This window comes from Hyperolius riggenbachi, chromosome 6 (genome assembly GCF_040937935.1).
Source record: "Hyperolius riggenbachi isolate aHypRig1 chromosome 6, aHypRig1.pri, whole genome shotgun sequence".
In the NCBI taxonomy this organism is placed as follows: Eukaryota; Metazoa; Chordata; class Amphibia; order Anura; family Hyperoliidae; genus Hyperolius; species Hyperolius riggenbachi.
In genome coordinates this window covers 3249716-3269457 of record NC_090651.1, presented here as the reverse complement: position 1 = coordinate 3269457, position 19742 = coordinate 3249716, and positions in this window count along the sequence as shown.

Genomic DNA, 19742 nt, shown 5'->3' with positions numbered 1-19742 from the left:
CATCACCCTGCTCGGGTGATGTTCGAGTTCGGCCGAACACCTGATGGTGTTCGGCCAAACCGTTTGGCCGCATGGCCGAACTAAGAGCGCATGGCCGAACGTTCCCCGAACGTTCGGCTAGCGCTGTGATTGGCCGAACGGGTCACGTGGTTCGGACCCGAACGCGCTCTGATTGGCTGAACTGTCACGTGGTTCGGGTAAATAAATACCCGAACCACGTCATATTTCCGCCATTTTTCTGTGGGTTTAGCTTTGGGTAGGCAGGCAGGGTAGTTCGCGCTCCAGCCACGCTAGCCAGGGTCCCCCCAGTCATTGTGTCGCTGCTGGGAATAGTAGTACACCGCTCGCTCAGCATTCTGTTTACTGCCACTCTGTGTACCTCGCTCAGCCACACTATATAGCATTCTGTTTACTGTTCTGTGTCTGCTGGGAATAGTAGTACACCGCTCGCTCAGCCACACTATATAGCATTCTGTTTACTGCCACTCTGTGTACCTCGCTCAGCCACACTATATAGCATTCTGTTTACTGTTCTGTGTCTGCTGGGAATAGTAGTACACCGCTCGCTCAGCCACACTATATAGCATTCTGTTTACTGCCACTCTGTGTACCTCGCTCAGCCACACTATATAGCATTCTGTTTACTGTTCTGTGTCTGCTGGGAATAGTAGTACACCGCTCGCTCAGCCACAATATATAGCATTCTGTTTACTGCCACTCTGTGTACCTCGCTCAGCCACACTATATAGCATTCTGTTTACTGCCACTCTGTGTCTGCTGGGAATAGTAGTACACCGCTCACCCGCCACTGTATAGCATTGTGCTCTGTGTCGCTGCTGGGAATAGTGGTACACCGCTCACCCTCCACTGAATAACATTGTGCTCTGTGTCGCTGCTGGGAATAGTGGTACACCGCTCACCCGCCACTGTATAGCATTGTGCTCTGTGTCGCTGCTGGGAATAGTGGTACACCGCTCACCTGCCACTGTATAGCATTGTGCTGTGTGTCGCTGCTGGGAATAGTGGTACACCGCTCACCCGCCACTGTATAGCATTGTGCTCTGTGTCGCTGCTGGGAATAGTGGTACACCGCTCAGCCACACTATATAGCATTCTGTTTACTGTTCTGTGTCTGCTGGGAATAGTAGTACACCGCTCGCTCAGCCACACTATATAGCATTCTGTTTACTGCCACTCTGTGTACCTCGCTCAGCCACACTATATAGCATTCTGTTTACTGCCACTCTGTGTCTGCTGGGAATAGTAGTACACCGCTCACCCGCCACTGTATAGCATTGTGCTCTGTGTCGCTGCTGGGAATAGTGGTACACCGCTCACCCGCCACTGTATAGCATTGTGCTCTGTGTCGCTGCTGGGAATAGTGGTACACCGCTCACCCACCACTGTATAGCATATCTGTACTGCCACTGTACTGCTGCCAGTCAGCGTGTACTTTAAGGATAAGTGAAATGAGGAAGAAATCCGGTGAAAGAGGGAGGGGCAAGGGAAGAGGTGTTTCCCCTGACTGTTCACGTACAGGCCACAGGGGAGCACCCATGAAAACCCACTCAATACCGCCCATGTTGTCTAGGACAACAACCCTCACAAATCCAAAAGAACAGGACCAGATAATTACTTGGATGACCTCTCAAGCGTCCAGCAGTGGGTTAAGCAGCACCAGCACATCACGCACGAGGTCCGAGTCCTCAGCCAGTTACAAGGAGCCAGTGGGCACAAAGCTGACACAACCGGCAGCGACACCACGCACACAACTGCCAGATAACCAGTCCGATTAATTACCTCAGGACACAATTGGGTATTCGCAGGAGCTATTCCCAGCCCAACAAACTTCCACCTTTCTTATATTTCTTTTTTTTTTTTTGTTTCAAAAAATTTTTATTTAGACAAAAATTCGGAAACATTACAGGAAATATACTTGCAAAACTAACACAGTAATCACGTTTCCCAAAGCTGCTAAAAGGCAACAATGTTTTAAAGGCACTTTTTAGCAGAAAGAACAAGATATGCACATTTCAACATATAATCTATGCTATTTCAGTGTTTAATAAATCACATAATAATTTGTAATCAGTTTGCATATAATATTCTGAAGTTCGTCTTTACCAAAAGCAAAATAATAGTTCTCTCTATTTTACTATCAACATTCAGGTAACACACTCCCCCCATCGGAGCCCCTCGGCTCCCACCTCTGTCCACTACCTCCCCAGGGCCGAGCCTCGCCCCAGCTCCATAAGTTGGATTCATCCACACTCCCCACCACTTTACCCCAGTATTTATCAGGGCTTAGGGAGAATTACCCAGAAAGGGAGCCCCCCAAGGTACTTTCCCTTATCAGGTGTGTCTCACATCTCTACTTAATTCCCAAGCATCGTTGTTTTATACATTTCAGTGTCTTTGAAGTCTATCCATTGGGCCCATGTTACATAAAATTTGTGGGATCTGTCTAGTTTCACCGCTCTGAGTTCTTCCATAGAGTGGATATAGTCCACTTTCTGGAACCATTCCTTCATGGAAGGTACTCTCGATGTTTTCCAATACCTCGGAATTAGCACCTTAGCTGCATTGAGGAGATGAATCAAAAGGGAGTTTTTATAGGATTTCACCGTCAGGTCATTATGGTGTAAAAGTAAGGCCATTTTGTTAAATGGTACCGAGAACGAGGAGATTTTTATAGACCATTTGTGGACCTTCTTCCAGTAAGCGACTATGCATGGGCATTCCCACCAAATATGATCATATGTTGCAGTATTGTTACATCTCCAGCAATTTGCTGGATAGTCTGGGAAAATCTTATGCAAAGATTCTGGGGTCTTATGCCATCTAGTTAATATTTTGTAGTTTGCTTCTTGGATGGAGGAATTTACTGAACACTTATGGGTAAGTATAAAGATATTTTCCCAATCTATTTCCTCACCCGTGGGCTCTAACGATTTTTCCCATTGATCGGTGAAAGATAATTTTGTTTCAGGTTTCAGGTTTTCCATGCATTTGTACATTAGAGAGACCGTGTGGGGTACTGACTCACCAGTTTGACACATCTCCTCAAATCCTGTCAAAGTTCTGTTTAAGTTTTCCTTGTGGTTTGTACTAGCCAGGTATGAGCGGATCTGTCTATGAGGCCATGGGGGGATCTTCTCTCCCATATAGGAGTTTACTAGCCTGTTCCCTGTTCTGAATTGGAATGCTTTAAATTCTGCATTGGGGCGGGCTGTCTTAAGAAAGGGGCCTTTCTGTCCTGGACCAAAATCATTATTAAAGATCAAACTAGTGAGAGGGCTCACCGTGGATGAAATTTAAAAAAGTTTACATGCCTTATGGAAGGTCTGCAGTGCATTCTGTATAAGGCTAAAGTCTCGGATTGTATGTTTTGCAACTGGGTTAGGAATCCATGGAATACTCCTCACAGGTTGGCCTAAAATCTGCTCATCTAAGCCAGTCCACAATTTATCCTCTCCATGGCAGGACCAATCCACGATTCTAGTGGCGTCTAGTGAAAAATGGCGCCGGCCAAAAAATGGCGCCACCTTCTGCCCGATATATGTTTAAAACGATATTTATCGTTTTAAAGGTTAAAATAGTGCAGAACGAAATTTATCGTTTTAAAACTGTTTTTTTTTTTTTTTTTTTTTGTCCTGCCTGAACGGTATTTATCGTTTTAACCCCTGCTTTGCTGCCGTTTTGAAAATATCTGCCCGCCGGCTTTAATGTTTAATAGCAAAGCCCCCTTAAAAGCTAAAAACACCAAATTTGCAGGGAATGTTAAGAAGAAAATTGTGAACAAGAGGAAAAAAATTTTTTTCAAAAAGACCTTATAGTTTTTGAGAAAATCGATGTTAAAGTTTCAAAGGAAAAATGTAAACATTTAAAAACCCGCCGACTTTAACGGTTAATAGCAAAGCCTGCTTAAAGTTTAGGAACACCAAATTCCCAGGGTATATTAAGGGGATCAGTGGGAATAAGAGGAAAAATTTTTTTTTCAAAAAGACCTTATAGTTTTTGAGAAAATCGATTTTTAAGTTTCAAGGGCGAAAATGTCTTTTAAATGCGGAAAATGTCAGTTTTTTTTGCACAGGTAACAATAGTGTATTATTTTCATAGATTCCCCCAAGTGGGAAGAGTTTTACTTACTTCGTTCTGAGTGTGGGAAATATAAAAAAAAAACGACGTGGGGTCCCCCCTCCCAGACCTCTTTAACCCCTTGTCCCCCATGCAGGCTGGGATAGCCAGAATGCGGAGCACCGGCCGCGTGGGGCTCCGCACCCTGACTATACCAGCCCGCATGGTCCATGGATTGGGGGGTCTCGGAAGGGGAGGGGCAGCCAAGCTTTCCCCTCCCCCTCCGAGCCCTTGTCCAATCCAAGGACAAGGGGCTCTTCTCCACCTCCGATGGGCGGTGGAGGTGGAGGCCGCGATTTCCTGGGGGGGGAGGTTCATGGTGGAATCTGGGAGTCCCCTTTAAAAAGGGGTCCCCCAGATGCCCACCCCCCCTCCCAGGAGAAATGAGTATAGAGGTACTTGTACCCCTTACCCATTTCCTTTAAGAGTTAAAAGTAAATAAACACACAGACACTTTGAAAAAGTATTTTAATTGAACAAAAAACATAACCACGAAAAAAGTCCTTTAATATTCTTAATTAACCATTAATACTTACCTGTCCCTTTAAATAAATGATCCCTCGCAATATCCTCGGAAATGTTCTATCAGTTACAATGTAACAAAGTTATTACAATGTTACAACTTTGTTACATTGTAACTACGCCGCACCCGACGTCACTCGCCGCCACCGCCGCATACGCGTCTGCGCTGCACAGACCCGACAGAGCTCTGAGCTATATAGCTCAGAGCTCTCTAAGCATCTTTGTATTTGGGCTCCAAGGAGCCCCATTGGTCCTTAGCAGACCAATGGGGTTCCTTCTGATTTAAAGGAACCCCATTGGTCTGCTAAGGACCAATGGGGCTCCTTGGAGCCCAAATACAAAGATGCTTAGAGAGCTCTGAGCTATATAGCTCAGAGCTCTGTCGGGTCAGCGCAGACGCGGCGGTGGCGGCGAGTGACGTCGGGTGCGGCGTAGTTACAATGTAACAAAGTTGTTACATTGTAATAACTTTGTTACATTGTAACTGATAGAACATTTCCGAGGATATTGCGAGGGATCATTTATTTAAAGGGACAGGTAAGTATTAATGGTTAATTAAGAATATTAAAGGACTTTTTTCGTGGTTATGTTTTTTGTTCAATTAAAATACTTTTTCAAAGTGTCTGTGTGTTTATTTACTTTTAACTCTTAAAGGAAATGGGTAAGGGGTACAAGTACCTCTATACTCATTTCTCCTGGGAGGGGGGGTGGGCATCTGGGGGACCCCTTTTTAAAGGGGACTCCCAGATTCCACCATGAACCTCCCCCCCCAGGAAATCGCGGCCTCCACCTCCACCGCCCATCGGAGGTGGAGAAGAGCCCCTTGTCCTTGGATTGGACAAGGGCTCGGAGGGGGAGGGGAAAGCTTGGCTGCCCCTCCCCTTCCGAGACCCCCCAATCCATGGACCATGCGGGCTGGTATAGTCAGGGTGCGGAGCCCCACGCGGCCGGTGCTCCGCATTCTGGCTATCCCAGCCTGCATGGGAGACAAGGGGTTACAGAGGCTCGGGAGGGGGGACCCCACGTCGTTTTTTTTAAAATTTATTTCCCACACTCAGAAGATTTAAAAAAAAAATTGATAGCAAATTTAAAAAAAAAAATGAGGTGGGGTCCCCCCTCCCGAGCCTCTGTAACCCCTTGTCCCCCATGCAGGCTGGGATAGCCAGAATGCGGAGCCCCGGCCGACTGGGGCTTCGCACCCTGAGCTATACCAGCCCGCATGGTCCATGGTATGGGGGGGCTCCGGGGGGGAGGGGCGGCCAAGCCTCCCCCTCCCCCCCGGAGCCCCTTGTCCAATCCATGGACAAGGGGCTCTTCCCCGCCTCCCTTGCCCCAGGTGGAGGCGGGGGCGACGACTCCCTGGGGGGGGGGGGGTTCATGGTGGCATCTGGGAGTCCCCTTTAAGAAGGGGACCCCAGATGCCCACCCCCCTCCCAGGAGAAATGAGTATAGGGGTACAAAGCACCCCTTACCCATTTCCACAAAGGGTTAAATGAAATAAAAACGCAACAACGAAAAAAGTCCTTTAATGTTCTAAATTAACCACAAATACTTACCTGTACCTTTAAGAAAAAATCCCACGCCAATCAGGTCCCACGACAGTATCCTCTATCTTGCGATCTTCTGATACATCTTGATTGAAGATCTCCGCCGCCCCGACGCCACACACGCCGCCTCCGCCGCACTGCTCTCAGCTATACTAAGTATAGCTGAGAGTTGCGTCTATGCGTCTATACAGACGCATTAGCGCTGGCTGCAGCTGCCCTCCCTGCCTCCCCCCACCTGTCACCCTCACCCATGCTGGCACCCATGGGTGCATTGGGTGCCAGCATGGGTGAGGGTGACAGGTGGGGGGAGGCAGGGAGGGCAGCTGCAGCCAGCGCTAATGCGTCTATATAGATGCATAGACGCAACTCTCAGCTATACTAAGTATAGCTGAGAACAAAAAGCATCTTTAAATTTTGGCTCCAAGGCTCCCCATTGGTTCCTTATCGACCAATGGGGATCCTCCTGATCCCCATTGGTCTGTTAAGGAACCAATGGGGACCATTGGAGCTAAAATTTAAAGATGCTTTTTGCTCTTAGCTATACTTAGTATAGCTGAGAGCAGTTCGGCGGAGGCGGCGTGTGTGGCGTCGGGGCGGCGGAGATCTTCAATCAAGATGTAACTGAAGGTCGCAAGATGGAGGATACTGTCGTGGGACCTAATTGACGTGGGATTTTTTTCTTAAAGGTACAGGTAAGTATTTCTGGTTAATTTAGAACATTAAAGGACTTTTCTCGTTGTTGTGTTTTTATTTCATTTAACCCTTTATGGAAATGGGTAAGGGGTACTCCTGCACCCCTATACTCATTTCTCCTGGGAGGGGGGCAGGCATCTGGGTTTCCCTTCTTAAAGGGGACTCCCAGATGCCACCATGAACCCCCCCCCAGGGAGTCGTCGCCCCCGCCTCCACCTGGGGCAAGGGAGGCGGGGAAGAGCCCCTTGTCCATGGATTGGACAAGGGGCTCCGGGGGGGAGGGGGAGGCTTGGCCGCCCCTCCCCCCCCGGAGCCCCCCCATACCATGGACCATGCGGGCTGGTATAGCTCAGGGTGCGAAGCCCCAGTCGGCCGGGGCTCCGCATTCTGGCTATCCCAGCCTGCATGGGGGACAAGGGGTTACAGAGGCTCGGGAGGGGGGACCCCACGTCATTTTTTTCAAAACTTTTCCCACACTCTGAACATAACCCAAAAAATTTAATTGAAAAAAAAAATAAATACAATTTTTCAATTTTTTTTTAAAAATATTGTTTCCCAGTATCTTTTTAACATATCCTGCAAATTTGGTGTTGCTAGGATTTAAGGGGACTTTGCTATTAACTGCTAAAGTCGGCGGAAAAAGTTTCCACGGAAAAATGTCAGTACGCGATTTAAATAGATACATTCCCTTTGAAGATTTAAACTCGATTTTCTCAAAAACTATAAGGTCTTTTTGAACATTTTTTTTTTCTTCGTGTTCCCACTATTTTTCTTAACATTCCCTACACATTTGGTGTTTCTGGCATTTAAAGGGGCTTTGCTATTAACCGCTAAAGTCTGCGGGCGTTTAATTTTCCCACGGTCAGAAGAAGAATATTCAAAATCGATTTTCTCAAAAACTATAAGGTCTTTTTGAAAAAAATTTTTTTCCTCTTGTTCACAATTTTCTTCTTAACATTCCCTGCAAATTTGGTGTTTTTAGCTTTTAAGGGGGCTTCGCTATTAAACATTAAAGCCGGCGGGCAGATATTTTCCAAACGGCAGCAAAGCAGGGGTTAAAACGATAAATATCGTTCAGGCAGGACAAAAAAAAAAAGTTTTAAAACGATAAATTTCGTTTTTAAAGCCGGCGCCATTTTTTAGCTGTCAAAAAACGAAAAATAACTAGTGATAATGGTTCTCTATGGGGCGCCGTTTTTTAACTACGATAACTGGCGCCATTTTTAACGGACCCATTCTAGTGAGTATGCAGGCCATTTGATATCTCTCGAAGTCGGGGATGGCCGCCCCACCTCTTTGTTTGGGCAATGAAAGAATATGTTTGTTTATTCTAGGGACAGAGTTGTTCCATATGAACTGTCCTATCTTGCTTTGTAAACCCCGGAGATATTGTATAGGGATGTGGATCGGCACTGCCTGGAAAAGGTACAAGATACGAGGCAACACATTCATCTTAATTATTGCAATACGCCCAAACCAGGACATTGTCAAACCCTCCCAACGTTTCAGATCGGTAAGTATAGTGCTTTGTATTGGAATAAAGTTCAGGTCAAAAAGCATCCCAATGTCCCTTGAGAGTTTTACCCCCAGGTAGGTAATCACACCATCACTCCACTTGAATGGTAGAGTTTGCTTCAAATCTGTAACTACTGCTGTTGGTAACGTAATGTTGAGAATTTCAGATTTTGTTAGATTCATTTTGAAATTGGATAGAGATCCATACTCATTAAAAGCTTCTATTATAGCCCTCATTGAGCTTTTGGGGTTGGAAATAAATAACAAGATATCGTCAGCAAAGGCTGCAATTTTTACATGTAGATTTCCTACCTGGATTTCCTGGATACCCCCATGCAGATTGATAGTGCGTATAAATGGTTCCAAAGTCAGAATAAACACCAAGGGCGATAGAGGGCAGCCTTGGCGTGTGCCATTACAGAGGGGGAAGGATCTGGAGAGACATCCATTAATTTTAATCTGAGCTGTCGGACAGTTATACAGGGCCAAGATTTTATGTAGCAAGGTAGGTCCCACATTAATGTAGGACAATACTTCCTTCATATAGTCCCATGCTACTCTGTCGAAGGCCTTCTCCGCATCCACTGAGAGGAGAAGGCCCTCGACATTTCGCTTTGTCATATATTCAATCATGGTGATAGCTTTTGTGGTGTTGTCCCTGGCCTCTCGGCCAGGCACAAAACCAGCTTGGTCGTTTCCTATCAATGTAGGTATTACCTGCACAAGTCTATTGGCTATCACCTTGCTAAAAAGTTTAGTATCCACGTTGAGGAGAGAGATGGGTCTATAATTGGCGCAGACTGTATCGTCTTTGCCTTTCTTAGGTATAATTGTTATGTAGGCTGCTTGCATCTCCTTTTGCAGTGGGTGGTCAGCAGATACTTCATTGAACATGGAAGTGATATGTGGGACTAGAATATTTTTAAATGCCTTGTAGTATGCCCCTGAGTAGCCATCTGGGCCTGGACTCTTATTTGGTTTAACTGATTTAATTGCAGCTATAATTTCATCCTCTTGAAATTCCTCGCCCCATTCCTCCAGCATTTGTGGGCTAATTCTAGGCATGCCTGATTTATTGAGAAATTCTCGAATTTTCTGGATATGTGAGGAGGTGGGCTCCCCAGTGTTAGTGTCCGCCTTCAGGGAGTATAGTTCAGAGTAGAATTCTACAAACCTCTGAGCAATTTCAGAGGTTTTTTGTAACATTGATCCTGTTTTATTCCTAATTGCTTTGATGTCTCCCCCAATCTGTTTCTCTCTCAAGGCCCTCGCCAAGTATTTACCAGGTTTATTACCTGATTCATAAAAGATACCAGTCCTAAGCATAAATTCCGACTGGAACCTTCTATCCAAGGCCTTGCCAATCTGCATCCGAATATCTTTCAATCTATCCAATTGGGTTTGCGAGGTATTCCTCTTATTGATCAATTCTAATTGGCGTAATTCCTCCATGAGGGCATCTACTCTGGCCCTCTTTTCTTTTCTCAACCTAGCTTGTTCTCCTAGCAGGATTCCCCTGATAGTACATTTATGTGCCAACCAAACAGATGACCTGCTGACCTCCGGGGTATCATTAGTTGTGAAAAAAGCCTCTAGCTCCTCCTTGAGTTTAAGTTGAACTCCTGGTTCCGTTAAGATCTGGGCCGGGAATCTCCAGATAAAATCCCTCTCCTGTCTGTCCCCTAATGCCAGGGTGAGTGTGATGGGCGCATGATCTGATCTTGTGCGCAGGTCTATTTGGGCCGACACCAATTTTGGGAGGTCTTGCTGTGTGAGAAAAAAGTAATCAATTCTGGTTGACTTATCATGTACTGCCGACCAGAATGTGAAATCTTGTTCAGCCTGGTGGCTAGTCCTCCATGTGTCAATAAGTCTAAGAAGTGCCAGGTTGTGCTTAATTCTATTCAATACTTTATATCTTATGGAGGATCTGCCATCGGATGTGTCCAGGGAGGGATTCAACGCTACATTAAAGTCCCCACCCAGAATCAGCATGCCTTGAGCAAATGTCAGCAGGTGATCCGTTATGGCCGCCAAAAAAGAGGCCTGACCTGAGTTTGGCGCATACACATTTCCAATTGTAACCGGTACATTGTTTAGAATCCCTTTGAGGAAGATAAATCTGCCTTCATCATCTATCTGGCTATCTTTGAGGACCCAGGAGACTTTCTTCGAGATGAGAATAGAGACCCCTTTTATTTTCCCTGATGGGGCTGTAGCATGGTATACTAGCTGAAATTTCCTATCTCGAAATGTGGGTGTATTGCCCCTGAGAAAATGAGACTCTTGAATCAGTAGTATATCGCATTTAAGTCTGTGTGCCTCAGTAAGGATACATTTTCTCTTATATGGGGAGTTTAAGCCCTGTGCATTTAAGGACATAAAGGTGACTTTCTCCATATTTGCCCCCCTCTATATGTGTTCCTGGGGTTACTCTGCAGTAACAAGGAGTCAGCGGGAGGCGGAGGAGGGGGGGCGGTGTCTACCAGTTACTCCGCTGTTTTGGTGTGTCTTATCGTTCAGAGGTGTCCAGGAGGGGAGGGAATAAACCAGGAGGCGGGAGAGTGTGTCCCCAATAAACAAAAACAGAGTAGGAGATTAGCTTGTCTCCTACGCTTGCACTGTAACTAGTGACTCTCACACGAATGTGAGATGTCTTGGGTAGGAGGTCCTAATAGGAAGACCCGAAAGCAGCCAGCTGACTTTCAGGAAGAAGCGTCCGCTATAAACTCCTTCTCCAAGGCAAATCTACTAGCTGAAGAGTAATATGCTTCAAAGCCTTTTTAAGTGTTAGGGAAGAAGGTTGTGTTTTTAAGGTGCGAGGTAAGAATATAGGGGAGACAGGTGCTGACTATATGCTAATAAAGCTGGGATTTTCACCACCACAGGATGGTGCTAGTATACAGTATGCAAAAGTATATTCATAGGCTGGTGTTTTAATCCTGCCATAAGGGAAGAGCGAGTGTATAGCCTCAGCAGGGTGAGGCATACTAATATTTGCGGAGAGTGTAAATCTAAGAAGGGGGGGGGGGGGGGGGGGGGGGGGGGCAAACGCACAATGTATAGAAAACTGACAGACTTAAATATCCTACATTTACATAAATGTTTTACAAATGAAACGAAATTAGCGTGCACAGCCCTCCCAGGAAATCTCCAACGTATAACCGCATTTTCTGCATCAATTTCCCACCCCCCCCTGTCAAGGCCTAAGCATATTAAAGCTAACAGTTCTAACACTGTCCCTCACATGATTTCCCTTCTATAGTTGTTCATAACGGCAGGAAAAACCCTATATATATATAAACATTATAGGATGAAAAGGGTAGCGGCCTACAACCATAATGGACAAGCATAAACAGAGTAGTATCGAGACTCCAGTATTATTAAAAAGCCTATATAGCAACTAAATGTCCCATGTTTCAAAGCATTTCACATATTAACTAATACGTATCAACGATCAAACAAAAGTCAAACCATAACCTAGCTAAAACAGCCATACGGATCCCATCTCATCTCTGTGTATAGTTATACTCAGCCTTCTTCTTGGGACATAGCGTCTGCACTAGAGTCCTCCGTGGATTTGCGGGTATCCTCCTCCCTGTGGGGTAGAGTTCTGCTGTTGCCTCTATAGCGGCCTTGTCTGTTTCTGGCTTTTTGCGGCTTTAAGGTATCCGTCTTGGCCCATGGTGGGGATAGGCCGAATTCCGCCTTCCATTCCTCCAGCTTGGGGGTTGTTAGGCCCAGGTCCGCGCAGAACTCCTCCAGCTCATCAGGTGTTTGAAGCGTGTGTATAGATCCCTGGTGTGTGACACTCAGCCCAAAAGGGAATCGCCATTTATAAATCATGCTCTTATCTCTCAGTAGCTGTAATAGAGGCTTAAGGGCCCTCCTTTGCCGTAGGGTGATAGGGGACAGGTCCTGGAAGATCATTACTTCTGCGTCATTAAAGAAAATCTTCTCCCTTTCTCTTGCCGCTTTTGCTATGTTCTCTTTTAAAGCAAAGGAGTTGAGACAGCAGATTATGTCTCTCGGCAGATCAGTGTCCCCATTCCGGGCTTTGAGGGCTCTGTGCGCGCGAACAAACTTAATGGTAGTGTCCGCATCTCTTTCCAGGAGATTATTGAACAGTGATTGAAGTGCGTCTATGATTTGAGCTGGAGCGATCGTTTCCGGCATTCCCCGGACCCTCAGATTGTTTCTTCTCCCACGATTGTCCAAATCTTCTATAATCCGGAATGCTTGTTGCATCTGGCGGTCTTGCTTCGTATTGCGTTCTTTTAAGCATTGAATGTCTTTAGCCTGCGTTTTGGCCGAGGTAGAGATGGCTTCAACCTTTGACGAAAGGCCTTGGATGTTTCCTCTAAGAGAGGTCACAGCCGCTTGAAACGCGTTTTTAAGATCCCCCGCAACTGCATTTAGGTCCGCCAGAGTCAGTACCTTCACTGTGGGTTGGTGCGCGTTCTGTCTCGTCTGCGCGACATCTCCCTGGCCGAGCTCGGCCATGGGTTGAGGCCCGCCTTCCGCCGCCATCTTGCTTCTTGTCCCTACTCCCGGGGTAGCTTTCTGGGACTTAAAGATTTCCGGGATTCCTCGCTGGACTGGCGCCGGAGACTCGTCTCTCTGTCTCCCAGGATGTTTCGCCTGCTTGTCCTTCTCCTTCACCATCTCCTAAAGTGGGAACACAGCCTAGAAAAACGCCTTTAGCAGCCGTCTCCCCGGAGCTCCTCGCTTAAGCGTGTGGCTGCATCGGCTTCCGGTCACGCCCCCCCAACTTCCACCTTTCAAAGGTCAATGGAGGAACAGCCAGAAATGTGGTGCCCGGATTCACAACCATTAACTGTGGGAAATGCACCGCGCACTGAAATACAAGGCGAGTCCGAGGAGGACTCGGAAACCCAAATCCCAGAGCAAGTTGGGCAGGAGGGGTTGCAATTGCAGGAGGTCGGCCGACAAGATCTGGAAGACGACGTTGGAGTGAGCTGCGCAGAGGTTGTTCTGGGGAGCTCTACTCCACGGCGGCGGCCCCCCACAATGACATATGACGAGTTTCAGGAGATGGAAGAGGAGGGTATGGACAATGTGGACATAGACCCAGATTTTGTTTGTGAACGAGAACATCGCCGTCGTAGCAGCAGCACAGATGAGTCTGTTGAAGAACCCACTGCTGCACGAGTTCGCCTTGTGCCACAAGGTAGGCGGCGCGCAATTTCACGCACCACAAGCGTGGAAGTTCAAGTGAGAGGCAAAAGAGGAGCAAACAGAAATCGCCAGCAAGGAGGCAGGTGCTCCAAAGTCTGGGCTTTCTTTGAAGACTGCACTGAGGATGTTACCATGGCGATTTGCAAGGTGTGCAAGACCCGCCTGAGCAGGGGGAAAAGTATTAACAACCTCTCCACCACCAGCATGAGCCGCCACATGCTATCCAAACATCCCACTCTGTGGGCAAACGCGGCAGGACAGGGTACCAGCAACACTGCCTCCCTTGGGTTCACCAGACTCACCACCAGACCCGCCTCAGCAGCAGCAGTAGCCCAGCCATTGCGTGGTTCACAACATTCACAAACATCAGACGACGCTGACACTGTCACTTTCCGGAGTAGTGCTCTTGAGGTCTCCCAGTGTTCATCAAACACAACAACCAACAGCCCTTCCGTGTGCAGCGCTACGGTTCAGTTGTCTGTGTCGGAGATGTTTGAGCGCAAGAGGAAATTGCCAGCAAATGACCCCCGGGCCGTGGTAGTAACAGCCAGCATAGCCAAGCTTCTGGCCTGCGAAATGCTGCCATATCGAGTGGTGGAGACAAACAGCTTCAAGGGCATGATGTCAGTGGCCATCCCACGTTACGTGGTTCCCAGCCGCTACCACTTTGCGCGCTCTGCAGTGCCTGAGTTGCATGAGCACGTGGTCAGCAAAATAACCCGAAGCTTGAAGAATGCCGTTGCCTGCAAGGTTCACCTCACCACTGACACCTGGACGAGTGCGTTCGGCCAGGGTCGATACATCTCCCTTACCGCGCACTGGGTGAACCTTGTGGAGCCTGGCAGCGATTCCTCACCTGCTACGGCGCGGGTGTTGCCCACGCCGCAAACAGCTGCACCGCCGTCCCTCCCACTGGATAACAACAGCAGCACCTACCTCTCTGACTCCTTCTCCTCCAACGCATCTCAAAGCTGTACCTCATCCGGAAACGCTAACCCAACAGCAGTAGGATCGTGGAAGCAGTGCAGCACAGCTGTTGGCATGCGTCAGCAAGCACTGCTGAAGCTGATCTGCCTTGGGGATAAGCAGCACACAGGGGAGGAAATTTGGAGGGGAATAAAGGAACAGACGGATTTGTGGCTGGCACCGCTGGACCTGAAACCGGGCATGGTTGTGTGTGATAATGGGAGTAATCTCATTCGCGCTTTAAGGTTGGCTAAGCTGACACACATCCCTTGCCTGGCGCACGTGATGAACCTAGTAGTTCAGCGGTTCCTGAGGACATACCCAGGCGTGGCCAAACTTCTGTTGAAGGTGCGACGAGTGGCCAAACATTGCAGAAATTCCAGTACTGCTTCGGGGGCACTCGCCAAGATGCAGGAGCGCTTCAATCTCCCCCACCATCGCTTGCTGTGTGATGTCCCTACGCGCTGGAATTCTACGCTGCACATGCTAGCCCGCTTTTGTGAGCAGAAGAGTGCAGTGGTCCAGTACATGACGGCGCAGTACCGAGGCGTATCCGGACAGCTGCCAAGCTTCTGTGGATCCGATTGGGCCAACATGTTGGACCTCTGCCAAGTCCTCCAAAATTTTGAGCAATCCACGTTGCTTGTGAGCAGTGACAACTCTTCAGTCAGCATTACCATACCACTGCTGTGTTTACTGAAGAGGTCGATGTTGAAAATCAAGGAAACAGCTGTCATGATGCAACTGGGGGAATCTGAGGGAGAAAACGATCAGCGTGATGGTACCAACATCAGGCCATCCGCCTCAGGGAACGCTGGCCCCAGCAGCTATGACGAAGAAGAGGAGGAGGAACAGCTGGAGTTGGAGCAGGAATTTCCTGCCACCACTGACGAGGGCCAGAGCGGTGCATGTTGGACTTCCACAATTCAGCGCGAATGGTCAGCAGAAGCAGACCAGGAAGAAGGTGACGACTATGATGCATCACAACAACTATCACAACGCTCACAAGAGGATGATGAGGATTCTGGCAGGACTCTGGCACACATGGCTCAATTCATGCTAGACTGCATTGAACGCGACCCACGCATTGTGCGCATTCTGGACAACACCAATTACTGGGTTTATACCCTTCTGGATCCACGGTACAAACACAATGTTCCAAAACTGCTTGAAGAAAGAGTCAGACAGGTCAAAATGGAAAACTACCAGCAGGCCCTTGTGGAGACTTTAGAGAGGAGATTGACATCCTCCCCCTCCTCTAGCCAGTTGTACGCCGACAGACTGACTTCCGCAAACCCAGGACGACCAGGAGGGCAGCAAACAACACAAGCCGCAGCTAGTGCCCAAAAGGGAATGGTATCGGCAGTGTCCTTGGAGTGGGAAAATTTTATGACACCCATGCAGCAGCAGCCCACAGAACAGCAAGCGTGCAGATCCACCTCCAACACCGATCGCCTGGAGAAGATGGTCAAGGACTACATGTCAGATGGCGTAGCTGTGTTGAACAATCCATCTGCACCCTTCAACTATTGGGTATCGAAGCTAGACACCTGGCACGAACTGGCAATGTATGCAATAGAGGTGCTGGCTTGCCCGGCAGCCAGCGTTATGTCGGAACGCTGTTTCAGTGCTGCCGAAGGCATCATCACAGATTGGCGTATCCGCCTCTCCACAGAAAATGCAGACCGTCTGACTCAAATTAAAATGAATCAATCCTGGATTGGAAACGACTACGCAACACTCCTGGACCCCAACCAAGTAACATGAACAATGACCATCTGTGATGGGTTAGCGTTTCCGGTCCCTGTTTATTGAACCTCTCCTCTTTATTACATTTATGACTGCATGGCGGCAAAAAGCATTGCTATATCCGCACGCTATTTGTCCTCATGCAAGGCCTGGGATGTTGTGTCTCAAAAAGCGTGGCCTTCTCCTCCTGCGGCTCCTCCTGTTCCCTCACGTGTGCTGCTGCTGCTGCTGCTGCTGGGTTAGCGTTTCCGGTCCCTTTTCCTGGAACCTCTTCTCTGTATTACATTTATGACTGCATGGCGACAAAAAGCATGTTAACTGTGCAAAGAAACATGACATTTTCCACATTTAAAAGACAGTTTTTCCTTTGAAACTTTACAATTAATTTTCTCAAAAACTATAAGCTCTTTTTCAAATATTTTTTTTCCTCTTGTACCCACTCCCAAGGTGCACATACCCTGCAAATTTGGGGTATGTAGCATGTAAGGAAGCTTTACAAAGCACAAAAGTTCGGGTCCCCATTGACTTCCATTATGTTCGGAGTTCGGCGCGAACACCCGAACATCGCGGTGATGTTCGGCGAACGTTCGCGAACCCGAACATCTAGGTGTTCGCCCAACACTATTTCTGGCCACAAAAGTGATGGAAAAGTTGTTTCAAGGAGTCTAACACCTGGACTGTAGCATGCCGGAGGGGGATCCATGCCAAAAGTCTCACCCAAAATTACGCAGTTGACGCAAAGTCGGGTTTTAATGACTGAAGGGCAGAAATCACATTACATACCTACAAATAATGCACTGGAGTGGTTCTGTGCCTGTAACTTAATGAGGCAGCAGCAGTAGTGTGCACACAGCTCTGGGTGTCAGTGGGCTGTGGAGTGTCACACAGAGAGAGATACAATAGTACTATCAGAATACAGTGACATAATAATACACTGGAGTGGTTCTGTGCCTGCAACTTAATGAGACAACAGCAGTAGTGTGCACACAGCTCTGGGTGTCAGTGGGCTGTGGGGTGCCACACACAGAGAGATACAATAGTACTATCAGAATACAGTGACATAATAATGCACTGGAGTGGTTCTGTGCCTGCAGTGTAATGAGGTAACATCAGTAGTGTGCACACAGCTCTGGGTGTCAGTGGGCTGTGGAGTGTCTCACACAGAGATACAATAGTACTATCAGAATACAGTGACATAATAATGCACTGGAGTGGTGCTGTGCCTGCAGTGTAATGAGGTAACAGCAGTAGTGTGCACACAGCTCTGGGTGTCAGGGGGCTGTGGAGTGTCACACAGAGAGATGCAATAGTACTATCAGAATACAGTGACATAATAATACACTGGAGTGGTTCTGTGCCTGCAGTGTAATGAGGTAACAGCAGTAGTGTGCGCACAGCTCTGGGTGTCAGTGGGCTGTGGAGTGTCACACAGAGATACAATATAGAGTGACCATATTTTTGTGGGTCCAACCTGGGACGGGGGGGGGGGGCGTGGGGGGGGGGCGTGGGGGGGGGGCGGCGCGCACAGCGCGCCGCGGCGAAAAGTGGGAAGGAGTGAGGAGCACGCAGCGGCGAAGACTGGGGGAGGGGGCGTGGCCATGACATTGTATGGGCGGAGCTAACGTAATGATGTAACAGCGAGGCATAAGAAAGCAGTGTTTACGCCATGATGTGGACAAACGAGACTTTGTATCATGGGTGTGCAGAAACTGTGTGATGCTAATAGTATACCGTAACCACAAAGCAGCAAACATAGCCATCTATGACCATTAAATAATAAATGCAGTAACAGTTACCCCGGACACCAGAAAATAAACGCAATAGGCAACATGTCAGTATAAAATAAATGCAATGCGGGCAAACATGTCAGTACAAAATAAACGCAATGCGGGCAACATGTCAGTACAAAATAAACGCACTGCGGGCAAACATTTCACCAGAAAAGAAACGCACTGCGGCCAAACATTTCACCAGAAAAGAAACGCACTGCGGCCAAACATTTCACCAGAAAAGAAACGCAATGCGGGCAAACATTTCGCCAGAAAAGAAACGCACTGCGGGCAAACATTTCGCCAGAAAAGAAACGCAATGCGGGCAAACATTTCGCCAGAACAGAAACGCACTGCGGGCAAACATTTCACCAGAAAAGAAACGCACTGCGGCCAAACATTTCACCAGAAAAGAAACGCAATGCGGCAAACATTTCGCCAGAAAAGAAACGCAATGCGGCAAACATTTCGCCAGAAAAGAAACGCACTGCGGGCAAACATTTCGCCAGAAAAGAAACGCACTGCAGGCAAACATTTCGCCAGAAAAGAAACAATGCGGGCAAACAATAACATTTCACTAGAAAAGAAACAATGCGGGCAAACATTTCACCAGAAAAGAAACAATGCGGGCAAACATTTCACCAGAAAAGAAACAATGCGGGCAAACATTTCACCTGGAAAAGAAACAATGCGGGCAAACATTTCACCAGAAAAGAAACAATGCGGGCAAACATTTCACCTGGAAAAGAAACAATGCGGGCAAACATTTCACCAGAAAAGAAACAATGCGGGCAAACATTTCACCTGGAAAAGAAACAATGCGGGCAAACATTTCACCTGGAAAAGAAACAATGCGGGCAAACATTTCACCTGGAAAAGAAACAATGCGGGCAAACATTTCACCTGGAAAAGAAAGCATTTACTCACCTGGCAGAAGTGTCCGGCCTCTGGCGCGCTGCTCCGTCCCGGGACCGTCTTCCTCCTCCTGCTCTTCTCTCCCGCGCTGACAGGGCTATGGCAAGATGGCGCCCGAAGCCCTGTACTAGTGACACAAATAGGTCTCCAGTACAGGGCTTCGGCAGCCATCTTGCCGTAGCCCTGCTCGCCTGCCGGTGTCGGAAACAGACACCGGAAGAGGAGGCTGGAGCGGGGCTGCGGGCAATGAACTGGCACGGCGTCTATAGACGCCGCTGCCAGTTCATTGAGGAGAGAGTGGCCAGAGTCCCGAGGCCGGGACGTCCCGCTGCTGAAAGCGGGACGTTTCCCGGGACCTCATTAAGCCTGGGACAGCGGACCCCGAATCCGGGACGTGTCCCGGGCAATCCGGGACGTCTGGTCACTCTATACAATAGTACTATCAGAATACAGTGACATAATAATACACTGGAGTGGTTCTGTGCCTGCAGTGTAATGAGGTAACAGCAGTAGTGAGCACACAGCTCTGGGTGTCAGTGGGCTGTGGGGTGTCACACAGAGAGATACAATAGTACTATCAGAATACAGTGACATAAGAATACACTGGAGTGGTTCTGTGCCTGCAGTGTAATGAGGTAACAGCAGTAGTGTGCACACAGCTCTGGGTGTCAGTGGGCTGTGGAGTGTCTCACACAGAGAGATGCAATAGTACTTTCAGAGTACAGTGACA